General features: G+C 37.7%; 1 protein-coding gene across 6 annotated transcripts in view; it reads left to right on the top strand.

Moving 5' to 3' along the window:
- The window catches only part of LOC124167260 (small conductance calcium-activated potassium channel protein), a 671,763-nt gene that overhangs the window by 132,027 nt on the left and 527,235 nt on the right, over positions 1 to 12,501 (top strand). The window lies entirely within an intron of this gene.

The following is a 12,501-nucleotide window of genomic DNA, read 5'->3' as shown; positions in this document are numbered from 1 at the left end:
TGTTCTAGTCCTGCGAAAATTCTTTTCTGTAAAATTTTCCCGTAAAATGAAATCAACTTGGCGAAATTCTCGATAAGTTTTTGCAGACAAACATTTTCTACCTATCTTAAATCGATATAACCCGTCAAGGTCGATGCATATATTTCAGGTTAATGTAATTTATTTCCGTACTTTAGTAAATTATGGCCTTTTTTGGATCCGTATGCGGTGAAAATGCCGTTTATAGTTTTTTTCTATTAAATCGAAACTAGAATCTTGTACCAATGTGGTGAAAGTGCTCAATATTAGCGAGGAAAGACCCTTCATTACTTCGAAAATTCATTTCAAAATTACTACCGGTTTCGGCTGTTACGCCATTTATATACTTGGTAATGGTGGAGCAGCCGAAATCGATAGTAGTTTTTAAATAAATTGTGGAAGTAACGAAGTGTCTTTCATTGCATAACTGTTATTTTCCATTCTTTATCGACTTTGTTTCCAAAAAAATTATCTTAAATAGTAAATTTCCGGGGATTGAAGCTATTTCTTTTTAATTGGGCATAATTTTTTATATGTGGGTATTTTTTGCATTCGCGGCTGTTTCGAAAAGCTTCATTGCAGTTCGGGATAGTTTTAGATATAGTTAGTCGGGGTAGTTTTTAGTTAGTTGAATTGGGCGTGATATGTTATTTGAGGGTATTTTTTGCATTCGCAGCTGTTTCGCAAAGCTTCATTGCAGTTTGGGATAGTTTTGGATATAGTTAGTACTTGTTTAATTTTTGTCATACCCCCGAAAACGGCGATACATTGGCCATTTACATCGGGTGCCTGTAAAAAAGTAACAATAAATGTTCAAATAATAAACGCGGCGTAACGCGTCGCGATAAAATACGATCGCTCGGGGGGATGTGCTGCGTCACCTTAGAGGAATGTCGACCACGTATGGTTTGGGAGGTGAGTCGAGATCGCGATTTGCACCCAATACACCGTCTGACATTTGGACGACGCGAGTTCGCCCCCCCCCCCCCTTGGGGCATCTCATGATTTCTGTCCATCCGTGTTCCCGCACGACGGATATAGATGCATTCCGATCGGCTAACCTTGGATCGACAGCGCGGATGAGAGGCAAACCGACCCCTTCGGTGTCGAAAGAAGCGGCTTGAGTCATGCTCATGATCCGCACTGATGAATGGAGAAGTCTTGACACCTGCAGACTTCTCTGCGTCGCACTATCAACAATACTCCGTCGCCAAATCGAGACCACTATTGTTGGCCCATCACCAATAGCGGACTGTGTTGAAGAATAGACTTTGGGACGTGTGGTGTATATTTTCAATTTTCCAGGTAAAAACTGAAATAAATGGACAATAACTTTCTACAGACATTTTAAACTCAGTAAATTTTAAAAAAGGATTCCATTATTGCGTTTGCTCAGGCTCCAGGCTCAGAGACTACGTGTTTATATACCAATCTGCAATAATATCCACACTACTATGGCACAGTGGCATAGCTAGGAATTTTGATTGGAGGGGGTCCAATATCAGGGGGGTCTGAGGAAAATGTTTTGTAAAACAGGATGCTAAGTAAAGGGTTTTAAAGTAATTTAAACACTTTTTGTGATCGAAAAAAAAACATTTAATATTTCATAAAACATTTTTCATAGAAATCTTTAGTAAATTCATGATTTTTTTCAATATTTTGTTTATTTTATGGCGAAGATAAGTAATTGTGTTTTTATATTTGTGGAGGGGGGTCCAGACCCCCCTTTGCTACACCACTGCGTCACCAAGTCCAGTTGTCCGATATCCTTCCGCGAGGCTGTGCTCACCATTGTTAACTTCAACGCACTGTAGAGCCATAAGAGGAATTAAACAGATGTCATGTTTTAAAGGTGTATTGAACGTATGAAGATCGTCGGCTATTCAAGAAGAGCTAGGATATTTTCCACAGGCTGTTAGAATCGAATTACAACAATTCGAAGCGTGGTAACTCTAAGCTCCTAGGAAATGAAGGAAAAAAGCAGAGGTCTCCATGCAGGCTTCAGTATAGATTTTGACTGTAGACAGTCATTGTCCCGGTCTTCCTTCCACGTTTATTCATTTTTTGTACTCACTTTTTGCGGAACTGAGGGATCCAACTAGAACGTTGGCGAAATATTGTTCATAAAAATTGATAAACGCTGAAGAAAACCCAGGAGAGTCAACGTCCACTATAAACTCATCAGTCAAATTGTGCTTGTGCTATGCAAATGGAGTAAAACAACAACATAAAGCATGATCTATGAGGCTACGCAGATAACTCCACAGTGCGTCCCTTAGAACATGGAATTTCATGAAAAGCAACTGGTAACATGTAACGCAATGGCCGGAAACTTATGAATAGTTCACAGAATTTTATTATCAACCAACCTAGGTGTCAACAAATTATGCCCTTTTATACATAAATGTAAAAAACTGTGTAATTCTACATAATTCTAATACTGTACGGCCCAGATTCAAACGTGGCTCGTCATCATCTGGTGACGACGTGCTTCGTCAACACCTACGTCGTGTAGTATTACATTTATGTAGAATTACATAGTTTTTTACATTTCATCATATCAAATCAATTCTATGGAATCGCACACTAGACAACGAATTATACCCTTACATATGTTATCAACCTTTTAAATGACATAATTTTTCGAAACCCAGGTTGGTAAATAATAAAATTCTGTGGACCAAGCAAACGTTTCCTGGAATTGTGTTACCCAAATAACCGTGTGTTAGCCATTGACTCACTCTTTTGGAGTCTCCCAATAGTGCGAGAATTCCACAGAGCAAAAATTTATTCCCCTTGAAAAGAATTCTTACCTGAATCCTCCCACAACGGAGTTGGTGGTATACCACCTAAAATATTTTCGTAAATTAACTTTAGCCACCAACTATTATGTATTTCACTCTAGTAGTGAGTCAACCTGAGAGTCTGCTTGGTTAGGTGACGGTAGACCTCTCCTTAGCGGACGTTTCTATGATGAAAGAATAGTTGATAAGGAATAAATTTTTTTCCAAATAAGAAAAATCGAAGTCAATTAGTTATCCGCAGCGTAATTTTTTCGGTAAGTAAGTAAGTAATGATGGAACAGTGAAGCAATTATTTTTTTTAATTTTACCGGATTTCCCATCCACGCAATCATCAACTTAAGGCTGGACGGCGATATTTGGTGGAACTTGGTGACATGAAACATAATAAAGATACGCTGAGGAACATACAACAGTGTATCTTAATTATGTTTCACACAATCATCAATAGCCCATCCATGCAAGATTAATCACTTGCTTAAAACTATGTTTGCCATCATTTGTACAGCCACTTCGCAACTAAGTGATTCAATCCGAAGGTTTTTTTGGATAGCTAAAGGTAGAGCTCACCCTTTACTAAGTCACAGGCGTGCTAATTTCGCACATTCAGGGTAAGGGGGACAGTTCCTTCCCCTGGGTCTCCTCGCACTTCGAGGATTTTTGTTTGAGGGTGTACACTGTACCTGGTACCCATCGATTAGTATCCACGTGCTCTACCCGGTAGGCTACCACGTTTCATTGTGGTGCCTTTCTTATGAATTTTATGCACTTCATTGAAAAATCGTAGAATAACCCATATCTCATCGCGGAAAAAAATCACCTCATTTAATCTACATCTACGTGGAACCGTGCGAGCCAACATCAGACTGCGTGGCTCGGGGTGATTCCATACCAGGCATGCAGCACTCATCCTAACCTTAATCGGGAAGGTAATCGTTCGCCATACACAGGACAGCTAGATGCGCTCAGACCAGACACTTCGAGATTGCTAAGGGAATAGAATTTTTTTTTTGTTTATCCGCCCATGGCATTTATATCTTTATTATTATTTTATTGTACAAGTTACAAGTTGGCTATTTGCCAGGTGGTAACAGTTTATACAAAATTAAAAAAAAAATATTGTACATGAAAAATACATCACCAAAATGAAACTAGATGGTGAATATTTAAAATGCAATGATATTATTCTTGAAAATCCTTACGTTGTTAGGGTAGGGCTTAAAAAGTTCTGCAGGGAGTCTATTCCATTCCGTAATCGTCCTGTTGAGGTACGAGAATTTCTTTACGTTAGTCCTTTGTGGCCGGCTTTTCATCTTGTATTGGTGATCATTCCTACTACATAGCTGCGGTATTCAATCTTCTTCCGTAGTTCCCCCCATGCCTTTTCCCCTTTTAGTATGCGGAAGAGTGCGCAAAGCAAACATTTTCTCAAGTAAATAAAACTATTAATTAGTATTAGAAAACGAAAGGATAGACTTTTTCATTCTAAACTCCTGATTAATTCAGTTACACTGCTACGTTTATCCGAATAAGTTCAACCAAATCAGGCGCGATATAGCGGAAATTCGAGATATTGAAATAAAAGATACTAGCTCTTTTCCACAATTTTTGTGGAAATGTGTGAGCAAATAATTGAGGAACAGTGCAACTACCTTTTATTTTACAATATATATTGTAGAAATGTTTAACTAAACTTACTGCTCGCCTTTGTATTCTAACATTATCCGAAACCACTCCTTTTTTATACGAATCCCGTAAATTTGCGGCAGGCGTTGGTATTTCGCTTGAAAATGCGTTAAATATTGCTTTGAAATTTTCTTGGATAGAGACACTGTTCACAATGTAGGGGAAATATTTTGTGGGGCATATATTCACCTCACACAGGACATCTCTTTCGGTTGGATCTCGATGTATGGGTTTGACGAATGGAGAAGTCTCGATCCCCATTCATCAGTTCACTTCTCACACGTGAGGCAGATCCCATTGACTAGGAATTCAGGTCCTTCCCGATGGATGGCTTTGAGGGCAGGGGAGGGGAAACGATTTGGCTTTGAGAGCGGTAAAATTCATGTGGACAGGCTGTCGAGTGGTCGAAGGAACCCATGAATCAGCCGTCCCGTGGTGTTAGTAGCGTGGCTTGGATCGTTCAAGTTCCGATCTAGTTGGTTCTTAGGTATCATTATCCTTCATTCCGGTATTAGATACTCAGATTGCAGAAAAGATATTGGGATTTGAATTATCTCCGTTAAGAATTACGAGCGTTGGTCTTCAGTGTGGGTGATTGACAATCATTCTTTGCTAACACTTCGGAATTTTTCGGAACATTTCTAAAAATTATTGCTAATTCATATGTTGTACATACTGACTAATAGAGTTTTCTTTGATGATTCCTAATACATTAAAATAAAGTTTTTTTTACGTTTAGTTACCAAATTTAATCAAGATACTGTAAGAATTGGAGGATTCATCCTAGTAAAAAGTAGCAATAATGGTGTACCAATATGACAAATGCTATGGACATCATCCCTCTTAAAATTGTGTATATTTTCTTAAATAAGGAATGAGATGAGCGTGTTGTACACTAATATGATTCTTTCTGTGCAGCCATAGAGATGGAATATATTAAATTCCGAAACTTTGTCAAAGATTGACTTTTACTCGCCAAAACTGACGATTAGCGCTCAATATATTTGATAGATGTATTAATCAAGAGATCGAGAAGAAAGGTTTTGCATTTAAATGATTCGAACAATAAGATTCATAAGTTATATAGGTATTGGTGTCAACGACTTTCTACCAGCCTACGTTACAAGTTATATAAGTATTATTATCATAAATCATTATCCTTATAATAAATAATAATTCTTATGTAAATTTGAGATACATGGATATGCATGAGATGCTTCGAAGTTAAGGGTTCATGCAGCTAAAATATGTTGTCCCTGATCCGTTTAATAATGGGTGAATTCAAAGTCATTTAAGCATTCAAAGTATTTAAAGAAAAATTAATGCATGGTTGTTGAATGGTTAAGAGGCATAAAATTATACATTTGAATTGTGAGCATATTGTAAAAGAGAGCGATTTTGGTTGCAATGAGCATCACTTTTGCCGTAAAACTTTGTAAGAAACCATTAGATTGTTGATTGTATATGGCTAAAAATACACATAAAATGATGATTAATGTGGTGCCTGCTGATAAGCCATTTGCATCTTAGCGGGACCATAATAAATATGCATTTAAAATGAAATAATTGGATAAAATTACTTTATAAGGGTCTTCCGTGGGAGGTATTGTGTATTTTTTAAATTTTAAAATCTAAACCATCAGCGTGTTGTTATTGATCATTTCTTCTATTTCAACTTAATATCAGGATAGCATTATGCAACTGTTATGCCATTTGCACTTTGCCCAATCCGGCACTTGAATCTCGCTCTAGAATGTCCTACTCCCCTGTAACATTACATTATCCTATGGGATTTATAGTTTATACGTCATTCATAAAAATTTGCAAAGAACATTAAAATGTGCCTGGCTAGAAATTTTCCTTATACTGCTTTCCATCTTAATGGTATCATATATTTTCAAAAAATACACTATGTTTACCAGAATTCGATAAATGTAAAGGTATTAATTCTCGTTGCAATTAGATTTTTCTACTGGTGTTATGGTCACCAAAACTAATGTATAGCGGAGAGGGCCACGATTTTTCAACCTTTTCTTTCATGGAAACGTACAAATTTTTACTAGGAGTACCTTTAAATCCCATCTTTGAGTTACTTTGTTGCCATAAGTCTTACTCAGTTTTCGGTAACAGTGCGGTACCAGATTTTTATCAGCTTATTCACGAAAAAAATAATCCAATTATAATCACATAGCTTGCATTCTACAGCGGTAACTCTAGGTTCATCACTCATGTTCTCATGATGTGCGAAAAAATATTGCTTCCAACAAATGTGGAGCCCATTCATGCCTGAGGGTTAATTTACTGTCTCACAAATTAAATTTATAATTCAAATCTTCTCTCTGGTACATTTCTCTTTGGGTTTTACTCGTCAGTTTTTTCTGATGGCTTATTCTAATTATGTATATTCTGCTGAGTTTCGGACTAACGTTTTAATTGCCACCACGTAGTTATAACCCTCTGTTCCCCATAAATATTTGTTTGCCTGCTTTTGAATCGCTTAGTTCTCATTATTTGCTGATGCTTCTCCCCAACCCTCATCCTCTACGGTGCCAAGAATATTTTTACATCCACAACCTTGATTCATCTCGAGGAAAATTTTTCTGGTTGTCAGTGCCATACCGCCGAAAGCTCTTTAAATCCTGTTTCTTTACATCTGTTTCGTCCCGCCCCGACCGGATAATTTCCCTCCCGCTTACCTGCATCACTTAAAATACGCAAGCTTTTTAATTCGGTGCAAACGAAGTCCCCTGAACCCGAAGAAGATAATTCGCAACTGCTCTGCGTTTTACGGGTGGCCGGGTCCATTCTACCGCTTGCTACTTTCCGGGAGACAATGACGGGAATATGGCGGGAGTGGAAGTCTGCGTATGTACGTGGGATAGGGGGTGGAAAAGAAGCCCAATCTCTCATCTTTCTCTTTTCATCCCTTCCGTATCTGACTCCATTGTTGGGCTCTCCATCCTGCCCGCCTGACCCGTTCCACCGCCATCCTTTTAACACAATCTGTTTCCTTTTTCATCTTCCATATCTGGCCCACGTGAATGCCTCTCTTTCCCCGCTCCCCCTTCCGGAGACAGCGCTCTTCTCTCTTACATTCAGGCTCGCGTCTCTGTCTTCCTTGTTCCATTTTCCTTTCGTCCTATTATCGTCCCTGCAAAGGGCGGATGTTGAGATTTTTGCGAGGGACCTTGTTGAACTGCCTGGTTTGCGGAAAATTTATTTCTTTTTTTTTGTTCTTCTCCCGGTAATTTTGGCGAATTAATTGGTTTTAGGCCGTAGAAATAATGAATTCATTAAATGTAATGAGGTTGAGTTTATTGTAGAGGAACTGCGCTACGCTAGTGAGCCAGTTTTGGGACTATTTATGTTCAATTTTCATAATTGCACCGCTATTATTTCTGTGCGCATTCCAGTTAATGATATTTGTACGAGGACTATGGTTACCATTTTTCTACGCATGTAGACTTTATATATCAGCATTACTTCGACGACATATATTACAATCAGCCAATTAGAAGTCCCGTCCATTATTTTGTTCTTCATGTAAAATGTCAATATGTCATCAAAATTGTGAAACAAATCTTAAATTTATAGCACTGTTACGGAAATACTCACATTATCAAATATCTTTCTTCTATGAGAAAATATGATGGGATTCTTGCGATTTTTATTTGTTCCTCGTAAATGCATAAATAAGAAAATTGTCTCTTTTTTTGCTAAATGTCATCAATTACTACTCAAATAAGACAACGTACCTATAGATTTTTTTTCAAGTGTCGTAAATTTTTCATTAGTAAATATTCCCAACATAAGAAATTTCCTCATTTCTTTATTGTTTCAATTGCATTCATTTCTCTCTCGAGATTAATCAAGAGATCTGGACCCGATCAGATAATCCCCCAACTTGAGTCTTGATTCCCAATTATTCCTATTTCGCGCGCAATTATTGGAATTTTGCAAAAATCCTTCGCAGCATGAACAATAAACAAATGGGTTGAACCAATACAGTGGTTTCCTTAAAATTCCCGATTGCGAAAGAGTTACTCTTTTTTTATGTGGTTTGGGCCAAAGTTTCATTCAATTTTTTTTCAATTTGATATAATTTTATTAGGTTCACTCTTTCAAATCAAGTAATTATTTCCTTGAAAAGTGTGTAAAATTAACAATTAAAGCAATAAGGTGGTTTCCTTCATCAAAGAAAGCGAAAGGAATTGATTGCGATTCGTTACCCACCATTAGTGTATTCAAAATATACAAATTATTTTGTTTTAGAAATACCGGGTTAGACGAATGGCAATGGTCCATTTTCATCCTCATTTGAAAAGGGCCAGATTGGCGCCCATGCGATGCCACTACACGTGACGTCACAGGGACCTAGTTTCTATACGAGAAGATAGGAGTTATACATCGTCTGAGGTTACCAATGCATGCATGAGGCGCAGAGCTCAGGGAAACATGTCTTAACAATCACTTATTAAAACTGGCTAAGGTCGGAAAGTTTTCCTCGTTTGATAAGCTTTTAATAATCCTTATTTAAGCCAAGCGCTACCAGCCAGCAGGGTACTAGGCTACCCGCTAGCAGCCTGCGTCGTATCAGCGCTAAGCCTCGCCTCAAGGTCACCTCGCAGGGCGGCAACGGGAACCAGAAATACGTCACGCGGTGAGATTTCCGGGCATTCATACTTACGCGTCGCGTTTTCGCGGTCTTGAAAATTTTCACTTTTCATTTAATCGCGAAAAATAGATATCGTCATTTAAAAATCTAAAAGCGTGAAATACGTACTCCAGAGTAATATTAATCTTTCGATTTAGGCAATAAAAAATAATAGGAAACCACCCTATTAAAGCGTATTCCTGATATTGAAAAGAATCCCAGAATTTAAGCTTTACCCTCAAAAACAATGAAACCGTATTATGTTGATTTAATTGCGGATAAACCGGGATTAGCTAGCATGCGAGTCATCAGCGTAGCACGAGTAGAGCAAGCAAATTAAGGCTTACGGAGAGGCGGATGGGATGTATTTTATGTGACACACCGCTGATATTATTAGACCGGAAAAGCAGCTTCGTGGTCATTCTTGTCATGCCAACCGAATTAATGATGGTCGCCGCTGAGTAACGAAGAGACAGACTATTGTGTGTGAGTGTAATTTTTTCACATCATCCTCTGAACCTCTACGCTGTGTTGCTTACCGTATCCGGTCCCACGTAATGAAAGGAGGATATTTGGTATGCTACACCCTTTGGGCACATCTTTATGATCTTTATTTACGATTCTCTTGTACCTGCAGGTAATCTGAAATCTCATTTTACCCCTACTTTAACCCACATCCTTTTTGCATTGTCATAAGCACGCCTCCCTTGCGTTTGCTATTATTCTTACTTCCGGACATCTCATCTTATCTGATTTTTTTACCCTCGGAGGTTGCGTCGGTATTGATCTTCTTAAAACTGTTTATTTCTAGGAAATTATTTCCGCTGCAATGTTGATGGAAGTATTGACATGTCGGAAAACTCATGGCTTCACAACATTCCTCGAGAGGTCATGATGCAATAAGATTTACACGGCAATCGTAAAACTTTATCAGGTAAAATTTGGATTGTTTTTATGAAAAAGCTTCATAACATTTAAGTCTAAATATATGTTTGCATTACCACTTTTAATTAACCAGTACGTGAGGAATCGAGTAAAAAATTGTGCCAAGGACACCTAATCCTTAATGAAAACATGATTATATCCCCGTTGTACATGTAGTTACTTTGTCATAGATTTTTTTCTCATTTTTGTATTCTCCGTTCTGGTACCGAATCTAACTGTCCCTTATAATTTTTGTTTTTTTTTTCCCGGCGAACAATTGCAGTGAAGTTTTCTCGGGTTTCACACCGGGTCAGGTACTTCATTCCTCCTTCCAACGTTTCGATGAACAACTCGCCCATCGTCTTCAGGGATTCAGGAATCCAATACCATTTCCTCAAAGTCTGGGGGTATATATACATCTTTCTGAAGACGGAAAAACCTACATTGGAGAGACGGGCCGCACTATTGAGACAATATTGAAAGAGCATCGCAGACACCTAAGATTAGGACAGCTGGAAAAATCGGCAGTGGCTGAGCACAGCATCCTGGAGAATCATATGATTCACTGGGAAGAAGCGAAGCTGCTCTGTCGATCTCATGGATACCGGGACCGCGTAGTAAAAGAATCCATTCAGATTCGGAAAAACAGAAATAACATCAACAGAGACTGCGGCTATATTTTAGGCCATATATGGGACCACCTCCTAAAAATACGAGGGGACTGGCAGCCAATCAGGAGACGCTGAACCGCCCTCAACCTCGACCTCAACCGAATTATGTATAAATACCCCGAGACTTTGAGGAATTGGTATTGGATTCCTGAATCCCTGAAGACGATGGGCGAGTTGTTCATCGAAACGTTGGAAGGAGGAATGGAGAACCTGACCCGGTGTGAAACCCGAGAAAACTTCACTGTAAATGTCCCTTATCTTTTCATTTTAGTGTTCTTATGAGATTCCCCATATAAAAGGCAAAATTCATTATTTTTTCCATCTATATTTCCTTCTCATGCATCCTTGCCGTTGAAATTAGTCTTCCCGCAAAGTTAGGTTAAATAATTTATCCAAGAGAGAAAGTAAACCCTCCTACCTCCGCCATATTTTTTAATGGAGAATTTTATTCAGACTCTTAAAGTAATCAACTACTGTTAATTCCTTAAAATTTTCACATGCGTTTTGATTAGTTGCTCTTATTGTACTCTCGATTAAAAAGGAATGCAAACTTAAATCTGTAGATTTCTTTAGTCTCCTCTCAATGTAAAAAAAATATCGTTGCCTAGGTGCCAAGCTCTGCTTAAAATATACGAGTCTTTCGTTTCTGTTATTCTAATATTACAATTATCTTCTTCAAGCCTCCTTTCGTACCTAATAGCTTTTTATGGATAAAAATATATATTTATGGTAAGATACACTAAAAATAATAATTTCAGCGAGAAAAACAAAATTTTTTAAATACTCATAGCAATAAAACATCTAAATACACTAAAATAATTAACCACCATAAAATAACCACCACATAAGACACCAAAATATATATTTTTCTAATTATACTCGGATACTATATTTCGTGATATTGAGGTACCGTGGCATCAGCCTATGCATAAGAACTTAAAGAATAAAAATGTATATTTAAATTTATAGTAGTTTGTTTACTTTACGGCGCATCTCCTCGCGAGAGAAGTCACGGAATATGCGATCTCTCTTGCGAAACGGTTTATCGTCGGTGAGCGTGATGTTGTACTCTTTTATTTTACTGGAGAGTTTATGCTCTACTGCGGTATGGTCCTGTACTAACACGATCACCATTTATCATCCTTTTTTAAGTGAGGTGTATTTTATGCCCGTTGCTGCGAATGGGCTCGATAGCCCAAAAAAGGGTTAGGGCTAAGCCACATCTTGAGTCATACTTTTGCTCCACTCATGAGAGTGCTAAGGAGGGTGGATGAGTGGAAGTTGGCATTTCATCATTTCTTTCCCATCATATGAAATTCCATCATGAATTAAATGTATTGCAAAAATTAAGAACAATAATACCGTATAATTTCTCTGCAAAATTGCACAGAAAATATTCAACAATAAATGTTTGATTCTTATCACTATATCTGAATAGTATGCCATAATTTATGTGCTGCCCGCAAAAATTTTTATGGAAGAAATCGAATCTAAAAACAAAACATTTTGTGTAAGTAAATATATGTATGTACTTAAAAATCTTAGAACGAGAAATCGAGGATATCTTCATCTAAAAATATCCCTAATTTCTCGTCCTCGTAGCTCAATTAACGGCGGATGTACTTAAATTATGAGAGTACGAAATTTCCTACGAAATAAATGAATACGAATTGGATTATAAATAAGCAGATATTATATATTAGTGTGTGTCCAGTACCAGGTATTTATGGAAAAAATAAAAACCTTT

Source organism: Ischnura elegans, chromosome 10 (assembly GCF_921293095.1).
Source record: "Ischnura elegans chromosome 10, ioIscEleg1.1, whole genome shotgun sequence".
In the NCBI taxonomy this organism is placed as follows: domain Eukaryota; kingdom Metazoa; phylum Arthropoda; class Insecta; order Odonata; family Coenagrionidae; genus Ischnura; species Ischnura elegans.
This window is presented reverse-complemented; position numbering and strand designations above follow the sequence as displayed.